Genomic DNA, 16,334 nt, shown 5'->3' with positions numbered 1-16,334 from the left:
TTGGTCAGCTTTCCATAGCTGAGTACGCCTGGTCCCAATTAGCCTATTTCTTGCCCTTATAGCCAAGGTGAATCTTGGTGTTATTGTTTCCAAGGGGGAAAAAAAGAGTTTTTATATAAAGGATAACTCACTTATCAATGATGATAAAGACCTATTGTCAGGTTTTGTTTGCAGGTGTCTTTAATAAGGCTTCCCATAATCCCTTCAGGAAGAAATATTTTTCTCCTTTTAAAAATAGTATTAGCTAAATATAAAAGCTCCCATTCCTGCTATTGTTGTCGATTCTTTGAGGGACATTTCCCAACATTCATTGTTTAAATGGTTGTCAGGAGGAATCAAGTGAAACTTCAGAAACAATGCCTGAACTGGTTCACCGTAGTAGTCGGCTGAGCCTTTCGCTGGAGGATTTGCATTCAATGAGGGGCCTTTTTTTCCCTCCTGAAGTATCCCTGGGATCATTTTGAAGTATTGAGGGCTTGCTGCTATATTAGAGGAAAGATTTTTATTAAAGCCACAAAAAAATGAATTTAACCTGCATTCCAATAAAAGACCAACAAACATCTAAATGTAAATTGATTCTTTTTTTTTTTTAAGTTAGATAGGATGAAAGAAAAAAAAAACCCAGTGGTGTTCTGAGACTCTTAATGGAATCATGTAAACTTAAAATAAACACTATTATGGTAAGCACATAGAATGAAAACTAATTTTCCAAATCAAATACATTATATTCAATTCATTTTCCCCAATCAACCAAATGTTTAAAACCTGTTAGTTATAACAGCAATCTTCTGGAAATTAATTAGAAGCCTATTAGCTCTGCTAGCTGAGCCGAAGGAAGGGGGTTGCTTTTTACATTTCTAAATAGTCTCCTGAATTAAAGCAAAGCAAGGTCAAAATGACAGTCAGCTGGAGTCAGCGCCTGGTTGTGCTTAGTTGTTGATGTTTTCCGGGGGAAAGCAGGCATGTGTTTTTCAGAGGAATTGCTGTCTACTGTCAGTCCTCTAATAAATTGAAAGAAATTGACGTAGCCATGAGATAAGAAATTACAGGTAGGATGGATGTTATCTTCTCCACAGAAGCCTTCTGGGTTACAAGGGTGGGCCTCTGAAATGGAAATGACATTTCAGGCCCCCCTAACTGGCTCATTGCGCTCCTAAAAGGGTTTCGTTGGCTTCTTTCAAAATTGAGCTCGTTGAAAAAACTTCCTGTCTATCTTTGTTCTTAATGTCATTAGCAAATCCTGCAGCTGACATGAGAAGGCCTGGGGTCTTCAGGTTTCTCATCAGATTGCGTGACTAATTACCAGTAGTACCTCACTTCCTTCTAGACAGAATGATGTGGGGGACCCGACCTCTTTTCTCAACTTGGCTTTTGAGTTAGATTGAAGCAATTGAGTTTGGATTTTGTTTTGTTTTGTTTTGGGTGCTGAACCTGAGGCTTGAACTCAGAGCCTGGGTGTTGTCCCTGAGCTTTTGTGCTTAAGGCTAGCCCTCTACCATTTGAACCACAACTCTGCTTCTGGCCTTTTGGTATTTAATTGGAAATAAGAGTTTCATGGACTTTCCTGCCCAGGCTGGCTTTGAACTACCATTCTCACATGTCAGCCTCCTGAGTAGCTATGATTATAGGCATGAACCACTGGCACCTGGCTTTAGAAAGGCTTTCGAATGTCCTTGTCAGGAAGAAGCCTTGGTGTTAGCTAGCAGGAGACGGATGCCATGGGTCTCCAGAGACAATCACACATCACCTGGTATTCCTCCAGCCAGGAAGAACTGGCAGGAGGTAGTGACACACGGAGTAGAAATGGAAATCCAAAGCGAAGCCATCTTTGTGAACAGCCAGTTGAGTTTTCCACTTATCAGACTATTCAGACAACGACTTCCAGGTTCATCTACGTTTTTTTTATCGCTCTCGCTACTAAAGATAGGCATGCGCAGCCTTTTCTGGAGAATTAAAATTGAATAGCTGTAAAATAAATAATGTAATTACGTTTACCCATGTGAACTTTTTAATCCAGAGCATACATTGCCTGATTACTTTTTCTGTGGGATAATGATAGTTCTGTTGGTTTTGTGAGTAAGAGTTCAGGAGTGTGGACCAGTGGGTTAAAACTGGTGTCTCCAATTGAGTCAGAGGTCCAAGGATGAGGGGAAGCATGAGTTGGTAGCATGATGTCTGGCTCTGTGGAAGCCAGTCAGAAATCAGGAGCAGATTTACTACTCCACTGATGAAATGACTGAGATAAGGAAATTTGGTTTCAAACACAAACCTAGCTGGGCACTGGTGGCTTATGCCTGTAATTCTAGCTACTCAGGAAGGTAAGATTTGAGGATTGTGGTTCGAAGCTAGCCTGGGCAAAGAAAGTCTATGAAGCCTCTTTTCTCCAGTTAACTAGTGAAATGTTAGTGGTAAAAGAGTGGCTCAAGTGGTAAAGCACCAGCCTTGAAGGAAATAGTTAAGTAAGAGTATCCTGGCCCTGAGTTTAAGCCCTAGTATTGGCTTAACACACACACACACACACACACACACACACACACACACACACACACACACACACACACACACACACACACACACACACACACACACACACACACACACACACACACACACACTCCTTGCCCAAATAGAGCCTATTTGCCTAACTTTGTACTTCAAAAAGTGATCTGTATTTGTGTGAACCCTAATGTTCCTTGGTTTTTATATTTGTAGCTATTGCTACTCATGCTCACACGTCAGTAACACAGCTCATTTTCATAGTGTGTGTTGTTTACTGCTGTCCTGCGTTGCCTGCATAGGCACAGATGTGGAGCAGCTGTGACAAAAGAGATGAGATTTTTTCACTGACCACACTGTGGAGCAGGACAGACTAGAAGTGAAGGGTAGCTGGGAATATATCTTAAGTTATAACTGTCTTACTGTTTTATTCACCTATAGTTTGTTCTGTAGAAGCCAATCAGAGAGTATTGCCTAACATTTCAGTCTAATCTTTCTCCAGCTCCTGAAAAAAAGCTTCATGCCAGCCAGATCAGATGTCTTTTTGGTCTATATCTGTATGTCTTGGTGTGTGAGTTTCTCTTGTACACTCCTGTATATGTGTGTCTGTGTTTGCACAGTTTGAATTCATCCTAATACATACTCTTTTTTCACCATTTAAAAACATCTTTTCCTATCAATGGCAGACACCTCTTTACTTCTTCATTTGACAATGGAACAATCTCCATGTCCTATGAAAGGGAGTGATCATGGCATCACCATAGGGAGCCAAGCACTGAGCTAAGTATGGTCCACCTCCCTTATCTCATCTGAACCTTTTTCAGAGCCATCAAGCCAGTATGGATGTGGTCCTGCACACACCCCAGGTGTTGTTTTATCCATAGAGTACAGAGCTATGGACAGAGGTGGGAGGGAGGTATTGGATTTCACAGTGATTGACATCTTACTACTGGAGACAGACTGTGAGCAACCGAACCAATAGAAATAAACAAGTTGAGCCTGGCAGCTGTGGCTCACTTCTATAATCCTAGCTACTCAGAGGGCTCAGATCTAGAGGATCAAGGTTTGAGGCCAGGCAGAAAAGGTTTATGAGTAAAGGGCTGGAGGTATGGTTCAAGTGGTAGAACATTAGCCTAGCAAACTCAAGCCCCTGAATTCAAATACTAATACACTAGCTAAGAGAAAAAGGAGAAGAAAAAATAAACAAGCAAAGTCCCACATGAATTCGGGAGGCTTCGGAAATCACATGGACTTGGTGGTCAGGGAGCAGGTGACGTTGAATTTGAACACTAAGAAGGGAAAGATAATGCAAAGCTGATCTGGGTCAGAGTGAGGAAAGACTAGGTGCCAAGGGACAATCAAGGTTGACCATCAAATAGTTCAACTATTAAGGCTACTAGGTATGGTGTCTGCATAATCACATTATAGTTGTTGGCAAGATTAGAACTCTTCTCAGTTCCAGGGGAGGAAGGAAGACTAATATTGATGGTTACCAGTCAGCTGACTGGGGGCCTTTTCCTCTAACCAGATAGGAATTGTCTGTGGGTAAGACAGGAATTGTCTGTGGGTAAGACGTTCTTCTAATGTTGGCAATCTCAGGTCCTTCAGTACTCACGACATCCCTAAGGCTGGACTTGCAGAAGCAAAAGCTTAAAGCTCCAAAACCTAAGAGATGGGGGCCTTTTGCTTGAGGTTTTAGCAGCCAGAGATTTATGGCTCTATGTACTCAAGCTGGAAGTTCATATGTTCCTAACACTTAGTAGCCATTGATACTCTCAGCTTCCAGAAGCAGTGGGCAATAGCAGCAGCAATAAGCTGTGCCTTCTGGTATTACAGCTCTCATACACAGTTCAATTGCTAGCATCCTCAGCCCGGCCAGGCAAGTCATAGTGCTTTTGAGGTCTTGATAGTCCAAGACCTTGGCCACTAAGATTTGGACAGTTCTCTGTATGTTGTTGGGCAGCATGAGGTGGTGGAGAGCAAGCAGAGGGAGAGTGAATATAGGCATAATATTCAATGTACGTATGTATGTGTAAATGGAACCAGGTAAACGGAGGGGATGGGCAGGGTTGGGAGAGATGGGGGAGAATAATGAAGGGGTTAACTGATCAAGATGTATTGTACTCATAAACTGATACATTGAATTGAAGCATCTTTGTACAACTACTGAAGGATAACAGAAATAATAACACCAACGACAATGATAACAACGAGGGATTTGACAGTTCTCTAGTTCTCTACATCTTTTTCAGTTAGCAGGGTCCACAGTGTCTTGTCCATAGCCATCGTTGTCTCTGTCACCTCTATTCCCCATCATTTCTGTCCAGGCGACTCTGGAACTCTGTAGTGGCCCTTCATCACTACTGCTGTTGCGTTCTTGACTGCTAATGCTCTTGCTATCACTTGGTCACTATCTGTGTTTTCGGCTTAGCCTGTTCTGCTGATAAAGATCAAAAGTAAGCAAGAAAAGATCACTGGAGAGAAGCCTTTTATTTGGCCTAATGTTGCAACATGGAGGACAGGGTTGGGGAAGCACAGGAGGGTATGCTGGTACATAAGGTGAGTTGAACAACTCTCTTCCTGAAAGGAGGTATAGTAAAGGGGGTTACACAGTCACAGCAGTCCTTTCTACAGATGAAGGACTGTGTTTGGACTCGTCCTGTCCTCTGCAGTCACAAGACCTCTGTTGGGCCACCAAAGGATGAAGTTCTTCTCTGGCTTGAGTGGAGATGAAAGCAGCGTCATCTAGAGTTCACAAAGGCTCACAAGGGCAAAAGCCTGGTCTAAGGTCTTTGAAACACTCATTACTGGAATGGCACCTTCAGGAGCCGGAGTTCTGCTTCAGTAGACAGTTGCTATGGGCACTAACTGTACAGCTTCCTCAAGGTGGCTGTTGAGTGTTCATACAGCTGGTGCCATCATGAAGACAGTCTAGCTCCTTGAATGATAGTCCTTTGCTCAAGGTAGCTGGGGCATCAGGGAAGGGTCTAACAGCTGTATGGGTAGGAAGTCAAGTTGCCCTCCCAAGATCTTAGCTGATTTAAAGGAAAATTAAAAGGTTATCATTAACAGTGATTTATTTAACTGTATGTTTCAGAACTCATTGCTTAACCCTTGCCCCAGTGTCCCCAGGAGAGATGGCTTCCTCTGATCTGTCTCATAAAGACACAAGAGCCTCAAAAATTGCTTCTGTGGATGCTCTTGGTTCTCTGGTTTGAGAAAAACTCTTTTCTAGCCAACTATGTTTCCTAAAAGTTCCTGCTTTGGCCTGCTGGCTTGGCCCTTGTTAAGGGAAAAAGGAACCACTTTGGGATAAGGAAGGACTTTTGCAATGTAAGGCTTTGTCTTAACCTGGTTTCTTTTCAAGATGGAATTAAGACACCCCTCAAACTTATAGAAATAGCAGAAAGGGGGTGGGTACATTTTGAGATTACTTGTGTACTGCTAATCTTATTTCAAAGTCACCTTATGTAAATACATGTTAGCCTAGTCTCACTAGCCCACCGAGCAGATTGTGAACCTCAGTCCAACCAATCGGAGCAGAGGAGCAGGGCTTGTTGTGTTAGTGGTAAATAAAAAGGCAGCTTGTCTGCTCTGCTTGCTTGCCAGGTTTTTTGGCTGATGATTTACCTTTCTGCAGAAGTAATTTTTGCCTTGCTGAGACAATTCTCCATTTTCGTGTCTACCATTGTGACTCCAGTGGTTTTTAGAGAGCATATTTATAACACTGGGTAAATGCCATGTTTTCATAGCATGAGGGTAATGCGTGCTGTTGTAAATGCAGTTATATGTGGTGGGTGGCACTTCCTGTGTAAGTAAGTGAGCTTGAAAAGTACCATGTATGGGAGTAAGGGGAGGCACGCTGGAAACTCCGTGTTCAGTTCAGGTGTTAGCTCTACCACTTAGCTGTCGCTATCCTCCACAAAGCCATGCAGCGCTATATCTGTGCCTTGGTACGAATGATAGCTACTTCCTAAGTGTTGTGAGGAGAAAAGGATCTTGTTTCTATAAAATCATCTTTGCTTTTGTGTTTGTTTTTTGGGGAGGGGTGTCTCACTAGGTTGTTAGGCCTCCATCTGGACTCAAGTAATCCTTCTGCTTCAGCTTCTCAAGTAGCTGCCATTATATTTACCTAAGAAAAGTAAAATTCAATTAAAACAAAAAAATCATTTTAAATGTAGCGCCTCACACATGCTCAACAAGACTTCTACCACTCAAATGCTTGGTGTATCATCCAGTCACTCAAAATGCACTAAATAAGAGGTTGATACATATATATATATTTTACTAAAAACAAAAGCACTACTTTGAGGGGTTTGGGACAAGGTCTCATGGTGTAACCCAGCTCCCTCAGATTCCCAGTTGCTGGAATTACAACCCTGTGTCACCATACCTGACTTACATTTATGCTAAGTATGAGAAACAGTCTTATAATGACATTGTGTTACATTGTGCTGCATTAAGAGCTGATAAACGGATCCATAAGTCCACATGAATTTGTCTCCTAGATATCATGGTTGTTATTCCCTGCAGACTTTAATGGCTATTTTCTCATTCCAAATCACAGTATCAGAAGAGTTTCAGAAGAGACCACTGAGCACTAAATACTTCTGTATTAATGTTATTTCTGTGTCTGAAACTCTATTGTTACTCTCCAATAACATTGAATAAAGAGTCTTGATTATCTGGAATTCTCCTAGTGGACATCATAACTTCCAAGAAATCTTTCCTCCTGGCAAAACAGTTGAAAATGAAGGTACACGATACCAATAGAATTTTAGCATTTGAATTTTTCTTCTCTAATTTGGGACAGCTTTTGAGTATGCAGACTTGCGTGTACAGCTGCCCTCCACCCAACACTGTAATTTATTGAAGAGTACTGAATTGCAAAACCTTTCTTCCCCCAAGCACCCCTCATCTCAAAAAAAAAAAATCAACAGCTTGACTGAGCTTAAATAACTGACTTTTCATATCCTTTCATGGGACACAAAAGGCTAATCCTGAAGCTACTTGAGTCACCAGTGCAGGCAGTCACGGGGACCACCACTGAATGGGTACCCCCATCCCCCCGAAAACACCACATTGACTGCCTCTTTATGAAGTGAAAGTGCTGAGCCAAAAAAAAAAAGAATATATGGGAAGGAGGTATCCTCTATCATTTCTTCCTGGGGGAGGCCAGGGGAAGAGTGAGAAAAAGCGTCTGCATCTGGATCTAGAGAACAAAACCTGCCTAAGACTTGGGGATAATAGATTGGGTCTCTGGCTTTTAGAAAAGCACAAGAGTGGAACTGCCTGGACTTGTCTGCGTACCACTGACCCTTGCATTTCATTGTGTGGACATGTCAGAGAAAGTGTGTAGAAAGCACCCTGGACAATGACTTTGTCATTTTGAGATTTCTACGGTTTGTTCACTCCTGTCCCATCCCCTCTCCCCCCCACCCCCAAATCCTTTCTCAGACAAAAGAGATGGTTAGCAGGGTGACTGCCTTCATTCCAGAGATCCTCTGTCTTATGGGCTCCTTCAAAAGTAAACTCATCCATTTTAACCGAATCACAGTTTTTTTTTTTTTTTCCAGGCTTTCAGGAATCAACAAAAGAGTTTGTAGTCAGTGTGTTTACAAGGAAGGGAATAGTCTGTGGACCCGCCAGCCCCAGAGATAATGATTTGTGCTAGCTGCCAGGCTCGAGTCTGTTTGCTTGTTGATGAGAAGGGTTACTGGAAATGATCAACACTTGACCCATGGGTTTCCACGTTGGGGCCACTGGGATTCACACAGGCCCACAAGGCCCTCACCTCCAATTCCTTGCCTTTTCCAGTTGTGGGATGAAACGTGAGCTGGCCGGGGTTTTTTATTTTCCAGTGAGATAGTTAGCACACTTAGGAAGTCGCATTGTTGACATCAGTGTGGTCCCAGCGGACCACCGGGGACCGTCCCTGCCTTCCAAGTTGGCAACCACTCTTCCAATCTGTCCTGGCATGTGTGCTCCAATGATAATGGTTGTAGTTTAACAAGAAGTTAATTAATACGCAAAGAAAAAAATAAAAATGAAAGATTTTGTTTTTATGAAGTCTGATGGCATGCTGCAGGTCATAGAACTTTACTTCCTGGCATTATTGGATGGTATCCTTGGCACAACAGCAGTGGCTACTCAGGATGTGGCCACTCCCTGCCATTGTGTGTCGGTTGTTCTACTGAGAAGAGGAACATAGCTAAATGTTTACTATCTGTGTGCTGTCTTCTTTCTCTCTCTCTCTCTCTCTCTCTCTCTCTCTCTCTCTCTCTCTCCCCCCCGCCCCCATCTCTCTCTCTCTGTGTACTGTTGCTGGTACTACAGCTTGAACTCAGTTCTCGTACTGTCTCTTCACTTTTTCCACTCAAGTTTGGTGGTCCACTACTTGAACCACAGCGTCACTTTTGCTTCTTCCTGGTTAATTAGAGGTACAGATGTCCTGTTGAAGTGGTGATATTGATCAAGATGCATTGTGTACATAAATTGCCTTGTTAAATTGCAAAAACTTAATTTATAACCTAAAATTAAGCAAGAGAAGGGGTAGGTTGGGGGAGTGAGTGGGAATGTTAAAAGGGGTGACCTGGATCATGACGACTCCTTTGTACAACTAGATAATAAAAATGTTTTTGAAAAAATTATTTAAAAATGTCATGGACTCTTATCAGAAAGATAAAACAGCGTTGCTGTTTTTTGGGGTTTTTTTTGCTGTGATCCTCAGATCTCAGCCTCCTGAGTAGCTAGGTATGAACCACTTGTGCCGAGCTCTCCAGATACCATTCTTGGTTGTATCCATTTTTGTCTGTGTGTACAATAACTTCTCTCAGGAAGTTTGGACTGGGGAAAACTTGCCTCCATTATACTAAAATCTTCACTTGTTATCTTATGGATGATCTATGGCTTCTGTAGAGCCTGGCTCAGTATCATCTCCACTGTCTCCTGGTTATCTGCTAGTTTGCCTTGCATGACGCACTTCTTTCTCGGAGCCCTTTCTCTGCTTTGCTGATTGCCTGGTCTGTGATTGCAGTCCACAGCCAGTCCCAAAGAACATAGTATGGTAAGGGACCAGCAGCTTGTGAGAGAAATGTCACCCTTTTGCCTCAGGAACCCTGTCCGTTTGGGGACACATGGTCAATTGCTGGTACCCTTCACATATACACCCCTTCCCCATTTCCAGTGATCCCAAGGCAGCCCTCTCTTGTCACCATAGTATGTACTTATACTTGTCATAAACCTGTCTGAACATAGCACAGGGATGGGAATGGAATTCTGGTGACATAATCTCTTTTTAATCCTTTTTATCAAGATGTGCTTTACTTATAAGAAAATAAAAATCATTTTCTTTTAGCTTGTACGGTGGCTTTTTTGTTTTTTAAGTAAGGACATCTTGCCATTCGGCAAACAGGAGTATAGGGTTGGTATAAAGGCAGTTGGTAGATGTGGTTCAGTTCCATAATCAGCTGGTTTTCACATAAGGGCAATTGCATTAGGTGACCTGGATGAACCTGATTCCATTAGGGCCTCAGAGCTGGGGCTCCCCTTGGAAAAGAGGAGCTTCCCCCATGTGGATGAAGACCTCCCCTTCTGTCCTTCTAACAGCCTGCTGTGTAGATTCTGGGTGGGCTTCCTCACTTACCCTCAGATCATGTTAGCCCATTGCTTCCAGTGAGTCTTTTACTACGTATTCTGTGCAAGTTCTTTTTTGTGTGTGTAGTGGAACCCCACTGGTACAGTTCTTCTCTGTTTTTGGATAGAAAATGAAAAAAAGTTTCTAAAATTGGTATCATTTTTCTTTCTTAGGTGCTTCATAGAATTCACCAATGAAATCCTGTAGGCCATGAATTTTCTTACTTGAGATTTTGATTATATACTAATTTTCTTCCAAGTTGAATTCAGATTCTTACATTGATAGAAAAATGGTTTAGGTTTCTATTTCTTCTTAGGTCCATCTTCAGCCACCATTTTTCAAGACATTTTTTCCTTTTTATCAATTTTTTAAAATCTAGGAGCATAGTAGATTTTTTAAATGCTGGTGTTACTACTTATAAAAATTTAGGATAACGTCAATTTCCCCTTCTATTTTCTTAATCATTCCTGGTAAGAGTTTATTGATTTCATTACTGCTTTGAAAGAACCTACTTTTGATTTTATTGATTTTTCTCTTTAAAAGTTACTTTTCTATTTCATATTAGTATCTACTTTAAATTTTTTTCCAACTCTTCCTAGACTTTAATATGTTGGTCTTTTCCTATTTTCTTAGAGTAGACTTTAGACCTTTGCCTTCTAAGCCATTTATTTTTAAAGCTATATAAATTTACTTCTAATGACAGCATTAGTTGCAACTCTCAAAGTTTAATATATTTAGGTTTTCTTTTTCAAAATGCTATCATTTCATTGTAATTTCTTTAAACCATGTATTATTTTTGAAGTCTGATGTTAGATTTTTAAACATGTATTCATATTCTAGTTATCTTATAATTGATAACTTGTTAATTACACTTAGGTCAAATATATTCTTTTTTTCCTTGACATTAGTTTATACTTACCAATGACATAGTGGATACATACTTGAAAATAATATCCTTATTGGCTATGCATTAGATCGTTTGTTAATTTAAAAAATGTGTGTCTAAATAGGGTGCCCGTGGCTCACGCCTGTCATCCTAGCTACTGAAGAGTCTGAGATCTGAGGATCCTGTTCAAAGCCAGCCCGGGCAGGAAAGTCTGTGAGACTCTTATCTCCAATAAACCACTAGAAAACTGGAAGTGGTGTGTGGCTTAAGTGGTAGAGCTCTGGCCTTGAGCTGACAAGCTCAGGGAAAGTACCCAGGCCCAGAGTTCAAGCCCCACGACCAACTCCCCCCCCCAAAAAATGTGTGTCTGTAATGATTTTTATTTGCCTGCTATATCACTTATTGAGATGTGTAGGTTAGAGTTTCTCACAATGGCTATGAATTTGTCTATTTCTCCTGAGCTCAGTTGCTGTTTGCTTTAACATTTTGTTTTTAGATTCATATAAATGATCTGTTTATATTATCTAGGCAATATGATGCTTTTCTTTATGAAATGTTTTCCTATAGGAATCCTTCCGGCATTTACAGAGATGGGAACAGCAGACAGCACTACTTTCCTTTTGTTCAGTGCTTGTACCTTCACCTACCATCCCTTCCTTCCTTCCTTTCTTCCTTCCTTCCTTCCTTCCTTTCTTCCTTCCTTCCTTCCTTCCTTCCTTCCTTCCTTCCTTCCCTCCCTCTGTTTTTGGTGTAGTACAGGGACTTGAACTAAGAGCTTGGGTACTCCCACTTATTTTTTTCACTTAAGGCTGGTGCCCTACCATTTGAATCACACCTTCATGTCTGACTTTTTGCTGATTAATTAGAGATAACAGTCTCTGGCTTTGAACTAGGATCCTCAGATTTCAGCTTCCTGAGTAGCTAGAATTACAAGCATGAACCACTAGTGCCTAGCCTAGTCAGTGTGTGTGTGTGTGTGTGTGTGTGTGTGTGTGTGTGCGTGCACACACGCGTGCGCGTGCGTGCGCGCATGCTGGCCCTGGGACTTAAACTCAGGGCTTCAGTGCTCTACCACATTGGAGCCACAGCTCCAATTCCAGGGTTGTTTTGTTTGGTTTTGAAGCATTAACTGAGAAAAGGTAGAAAGGAAGCTCTCAGTCTGAGAGAGAGAGAAAGAGATGCCTGACACAAAGGAAGGAAGAGACAGGCCACGTTTTCCTAATGCCTTCTATTATTGTGGCAAACATACAAGCCAGGAGCCACTCTCCTCTGTACAGTTTGCTGTGGCTCAGGCGACAGTGCTAACCGAAGGAGGACACAGGTCCCAGAGCTGCTGTGGGTGGGATCAGAGGATCAGATTAGATCTGATCATCTAAACCGGAGCAACCAAAAGAGGAATGAATGGGATGATTACTGTATCCAAGTTTAGAACAGCTCAGTTGCAGAGAACATTTGTGTATCTCCTAATATAAATAAGACATACCAGCACTGCATGAAGTTAGGATTTAACAAAGGTAACTTGAGTTAAGTGAGGTCAATCAAAACAGATGTTAACAAAACAGATGTTAAAGGAGAAACTTCCTGAGGCAGGTCTTACTATATGCTAGATTTGGGCATTAGGCAGGCAAGGTCCACAGCAACATGTTAAGTTACACCTGCCAGCTGAATGATCAACACTAAAACCATGTTTAGGGTTAGGAGCTTCCATTGAAGGCCATCCATATTTTCCCTTACTTATACTTATCAAAGGTCAATGAGTACAAGTGTTAGAAATTATGCTTTTATTTCTTAATAATCTCACAAATTTTTATAAGCCTGTTCAAAATTCTAGTGCATCTGTAAGAAAACCAGTATCAGCCAGCAACACAATCTGTTATGACAGTCATTTCATTCAGAGGTAATTTTTTTTATCTCATATGTTTCCAGAGTAAATAGATAAAGAATCTCTTTGACACCCACGTGAGTAAACAGCTTACTGATCAAAAACTAGACATCAGTTTTTCTCTCTCTAAATCAGAGGAAAATCTTGCTGTACTTTCTTGCCAAGAAGTGAATCCTGTTTTTGTTTATTGCTCTTAGGGCCTATCTCCTGCAGAATCAAGAATAGTTTAAGGCAATCTGGACGATTTGCACTTATCACAATTTGGAACAGAGTTCTGCAGAGTCTGACTGGCAGCAGAATTAAAAGCTTTCCAGTTCCACTGTGCTGTTAGCAATCTCAATGATCCTGATTTTATTTTTTTTAATACTGAAAACAAATAATAAAACTACTGTGTACGGATTAAATAGCCTTACAAGTAAATGTTCATCTTCACTTTCTTCATAATACAGGTATGAGATAGAGTTCAAGTAAAGAATGGAGTGAGCCAAAATCAAATGGCTTGTTCATTAACATAAAATAAGAAGAATACATTTTTACTGTTTGTGGGGAAACATTCTTTGGCACAGCTTTCTATAAACTAGCAGGAACAGAACCCCATGAGATTAAGTAAATTGTAGGTAGATATTTAGCTGGGCTAGTGCCAAACTGCCCTCCCCCCCAAAAAAATTTTATGATTCAGATTCTGCTTGTGGAAATAATATGTTAAAAGTCTGTATTATTAGAATATATGAATTCTAGAACAAAGTCTTTCTGGGGAAGTTTTATGTGTTTTACCATACGCAAATACAGATCTTAAATATTTTACATATTCAACCCATGTTTAGTGTCCAGTTAAGCTTAGTTATTTTCTTTTCCTAAATAAAATTTGCTTTGGGGGTTAATGCTCATCTTCCTCATGAAACTTTTTTTTTTTAACATGAAACACTTCATTTTTGTCCATCCTGGGGTTTGACCTCAGGGTTTCATGCTTGCTGGCAAGTAGTCTACTACTTTAACCAGCACCTTCAACCCTATTTTGTCTTAGTTATTTTGAGGACAAGATCAAGTTAGAAAATGCCCAGGAGTTACAGGAGAGGTCAGACACAAAGCAAGCTGTGCAAAATGTTCTATTTTAGAGGAGAAAGCAGTTGTACCTTTAGTTGTCAACTAGATGTAGAAAATTTCTCCAATACTATAGAAACATTTTCCCTGGGTACTAGCAGTAAAGCAGTATCTTATTTTTTTTTTTTTAGTTTATTTTGTCTGAATTAAACAGTCACACAAAATAATCAACATTTTTTCATAAGCATCATGTTTTCCTTTTGTTGCTTTTTCACACTTCACCAGCAACTCGTTGAGATGTAAGTGTGCCTTGTTGGAAGCAGCTACTTACTAGGCAGCATCGTTTCTGAGACGTCCTTCCATAGCTATAATATCTCCTCACATCTAAAGCAAGATGCCTGCCTATACCAACAAGGCCATCTGGGACTCAACATGGTTTAATTTCCTGGGATTCACTCATGTACAGAGTCTAACTTGTATTTCCATTGATATGGATATGCCAGTACATGGTACAATGAAAAGGAAATATCAGATTGACTTCTTTTGAAATATGGAATTTGCTTAGTAGGTATTTGATTCTGTGCTATTGATTCAGAGATCTACCACCTCTCTCTTGGTGTCCCAGAGGTGCTCAGCAATTGCACATCAGTAATTCTTCACCTAAAAAGGGTGAAACAGAAAAAAGAAATATGGAATATAAAAAGAAGCATCTTCAAAAGTATTGAGTTGCCTCTGTGTCCCTCAGGTTATCAATCTTCAGGATGCATAGAGTTGAGAAAATTATGGAAACTTGAGAAATTGCACTGGACACGGGATTTATTTGGCCATCTTAGGTCAAAAGTTTATATTTCAGACATGATAGAGAAATATCTCAGTTTACTTGAAACATGTGATTATTTAGGCAAAAATGCACCTGTTCCTATATGCCATGAGGTAGTACCAAGGTGTTCTATTGGTCAGAGTTAGCTTTCTCTCAAGGCTCAATGTCATGATATTCCCTCCCTCCTTCCTCTCCCTCCCTCCCTCCTCTCCCTCCTTCCCTCCTTTCCCTCCCTCCCTCCCTCCCTCCCTCCCTCCCTTCCTCCCTTCCTCCCTCTCTCCCTCCCTCCTTCCCTCCCTTCCTCCCTTCCTTCTCAATCCTGGGGCTTAAACTCAGTGTCTAGATGCCATCCCTAAGTTTCTTTTGTTCAGTGCTAGTGCTCTACCACTTAAGGCACAGTGCCACTTTCAGCTTCTTCTGGGTAGCTTATTGGAAATAAGGATCTCATGTATTTTCCTGCCTGGGCTGCCTTTGAATCATGATCCTCAGATCTTAGCCTATTTAGTAGCTAGGATTACAGAAGTGAGCCACCAGTGCCTGGCTGATGTCAAGATATTCTTAAGGAATCTTAAGATCTAGTACTGTGCCATCTCTCCCTTTTGGGCATCAAGAACCATATAGCAAAGAATGATAATGAGGCTGTTAGAGTCTACTTGTTACACATGAACTTCTAAGAACCCTGTATACATGAGCATCTTGAATTCTCAACACCATTCTTTTAGCTTGTTAGTATATCCCAGTTTTTCCTAAGACTCAGAGAAATGGAGTCTTACCTTTCTATCTGATATTTAAAGAGAGTTGGCTCAAAAGTTTATCTAAAAGCTGTTAGTACTGGGCTCACAGAATTTCCCTTCTGGGTTTTGGTTGTTATTTTCTGAAAACTACAGACTTTTTACAAATCATGAAACCTCAACCCAAGTAGAAGATTTTACCTAAGATTTGTCTCTCTGTATTTTATGTGGAATTAGAAAATTTGAGTGGAATTTCTACATAGTATTCCCAAATGGATACAGATCTCAGGGATTTGGAGGTTGGATCAATTGTTTTTCTAGGCCAAAGTATTTTCTTGTCATGTATACATCGTCATCTCTGAGAGCCTTGATATGGCCAAGAGGATAAATATCAAATAGACTTGGAATCAAATCATGCATGTAAGTTTTGTGTGTATATCAGGCTCCTTGGAATACCTGGGAATTGCAGAAGGAAGAGGTAAGACTGGATTTACTGGAATCTTGTCGCGCTGTGTTAGCTTTTTACTTAGCTATTTTTGTCCTTTGCCAGCTTCCATAATGAGCATGAGACAAGTGACAGTAAAAGGACGGTGTGTGTATAATTTTATATATAATTTATTTTATTTTTTACTTGTATTATATATGTATTATGCCTCTATATTAATAACATCTTACTGATTCAGGTTATGGGGTGTGGGGGGCTTCAATTCTACTCTCAATTTCAACGTTCTAATCTCCTATATGGAGAAAGTAAAAATTCTCACCTCATAGAACTATCGAGTATGTTGAATAACAAATGCCTTGTTTTCCTAGTGTCTGGATCACAGTGAACAGGCGATAAG

General features: G+C 40.7%; 1 protein-coding gene across 1 annotated transcript in view; it reads left to right on the top strand.

The window, feature by feature from the left end:
* Positions 1–16,334, top strand: part of Abcc4 (ATP binding cassette subfamily C member 4) — a 216,677-nt gene that overhangs the window by 142,563 nt on the left and 57,780 nt on the right. The gene's annotated exons all lie outside the window — the stretch shown is intronic.

This window comes from Dipodomys spectabilis, unplaced genomic scaffold, assembly GCF_019054845.1.
Source record: "Dipodomys spectabilis isolate Male_0828 unplaced genomic scaffold, ASM1905484v1 ptg000075l, whole genome shotgun sequence".
NCBI lineage: Eukaryota > Metazoa > Chordata > Mammalia > Rodentia > Heteromyidae > Dipodomys > Dipodomys spectabilis.
This window is presented reverse-complemented; position numbering and strand designations above follow the sequence as displayed.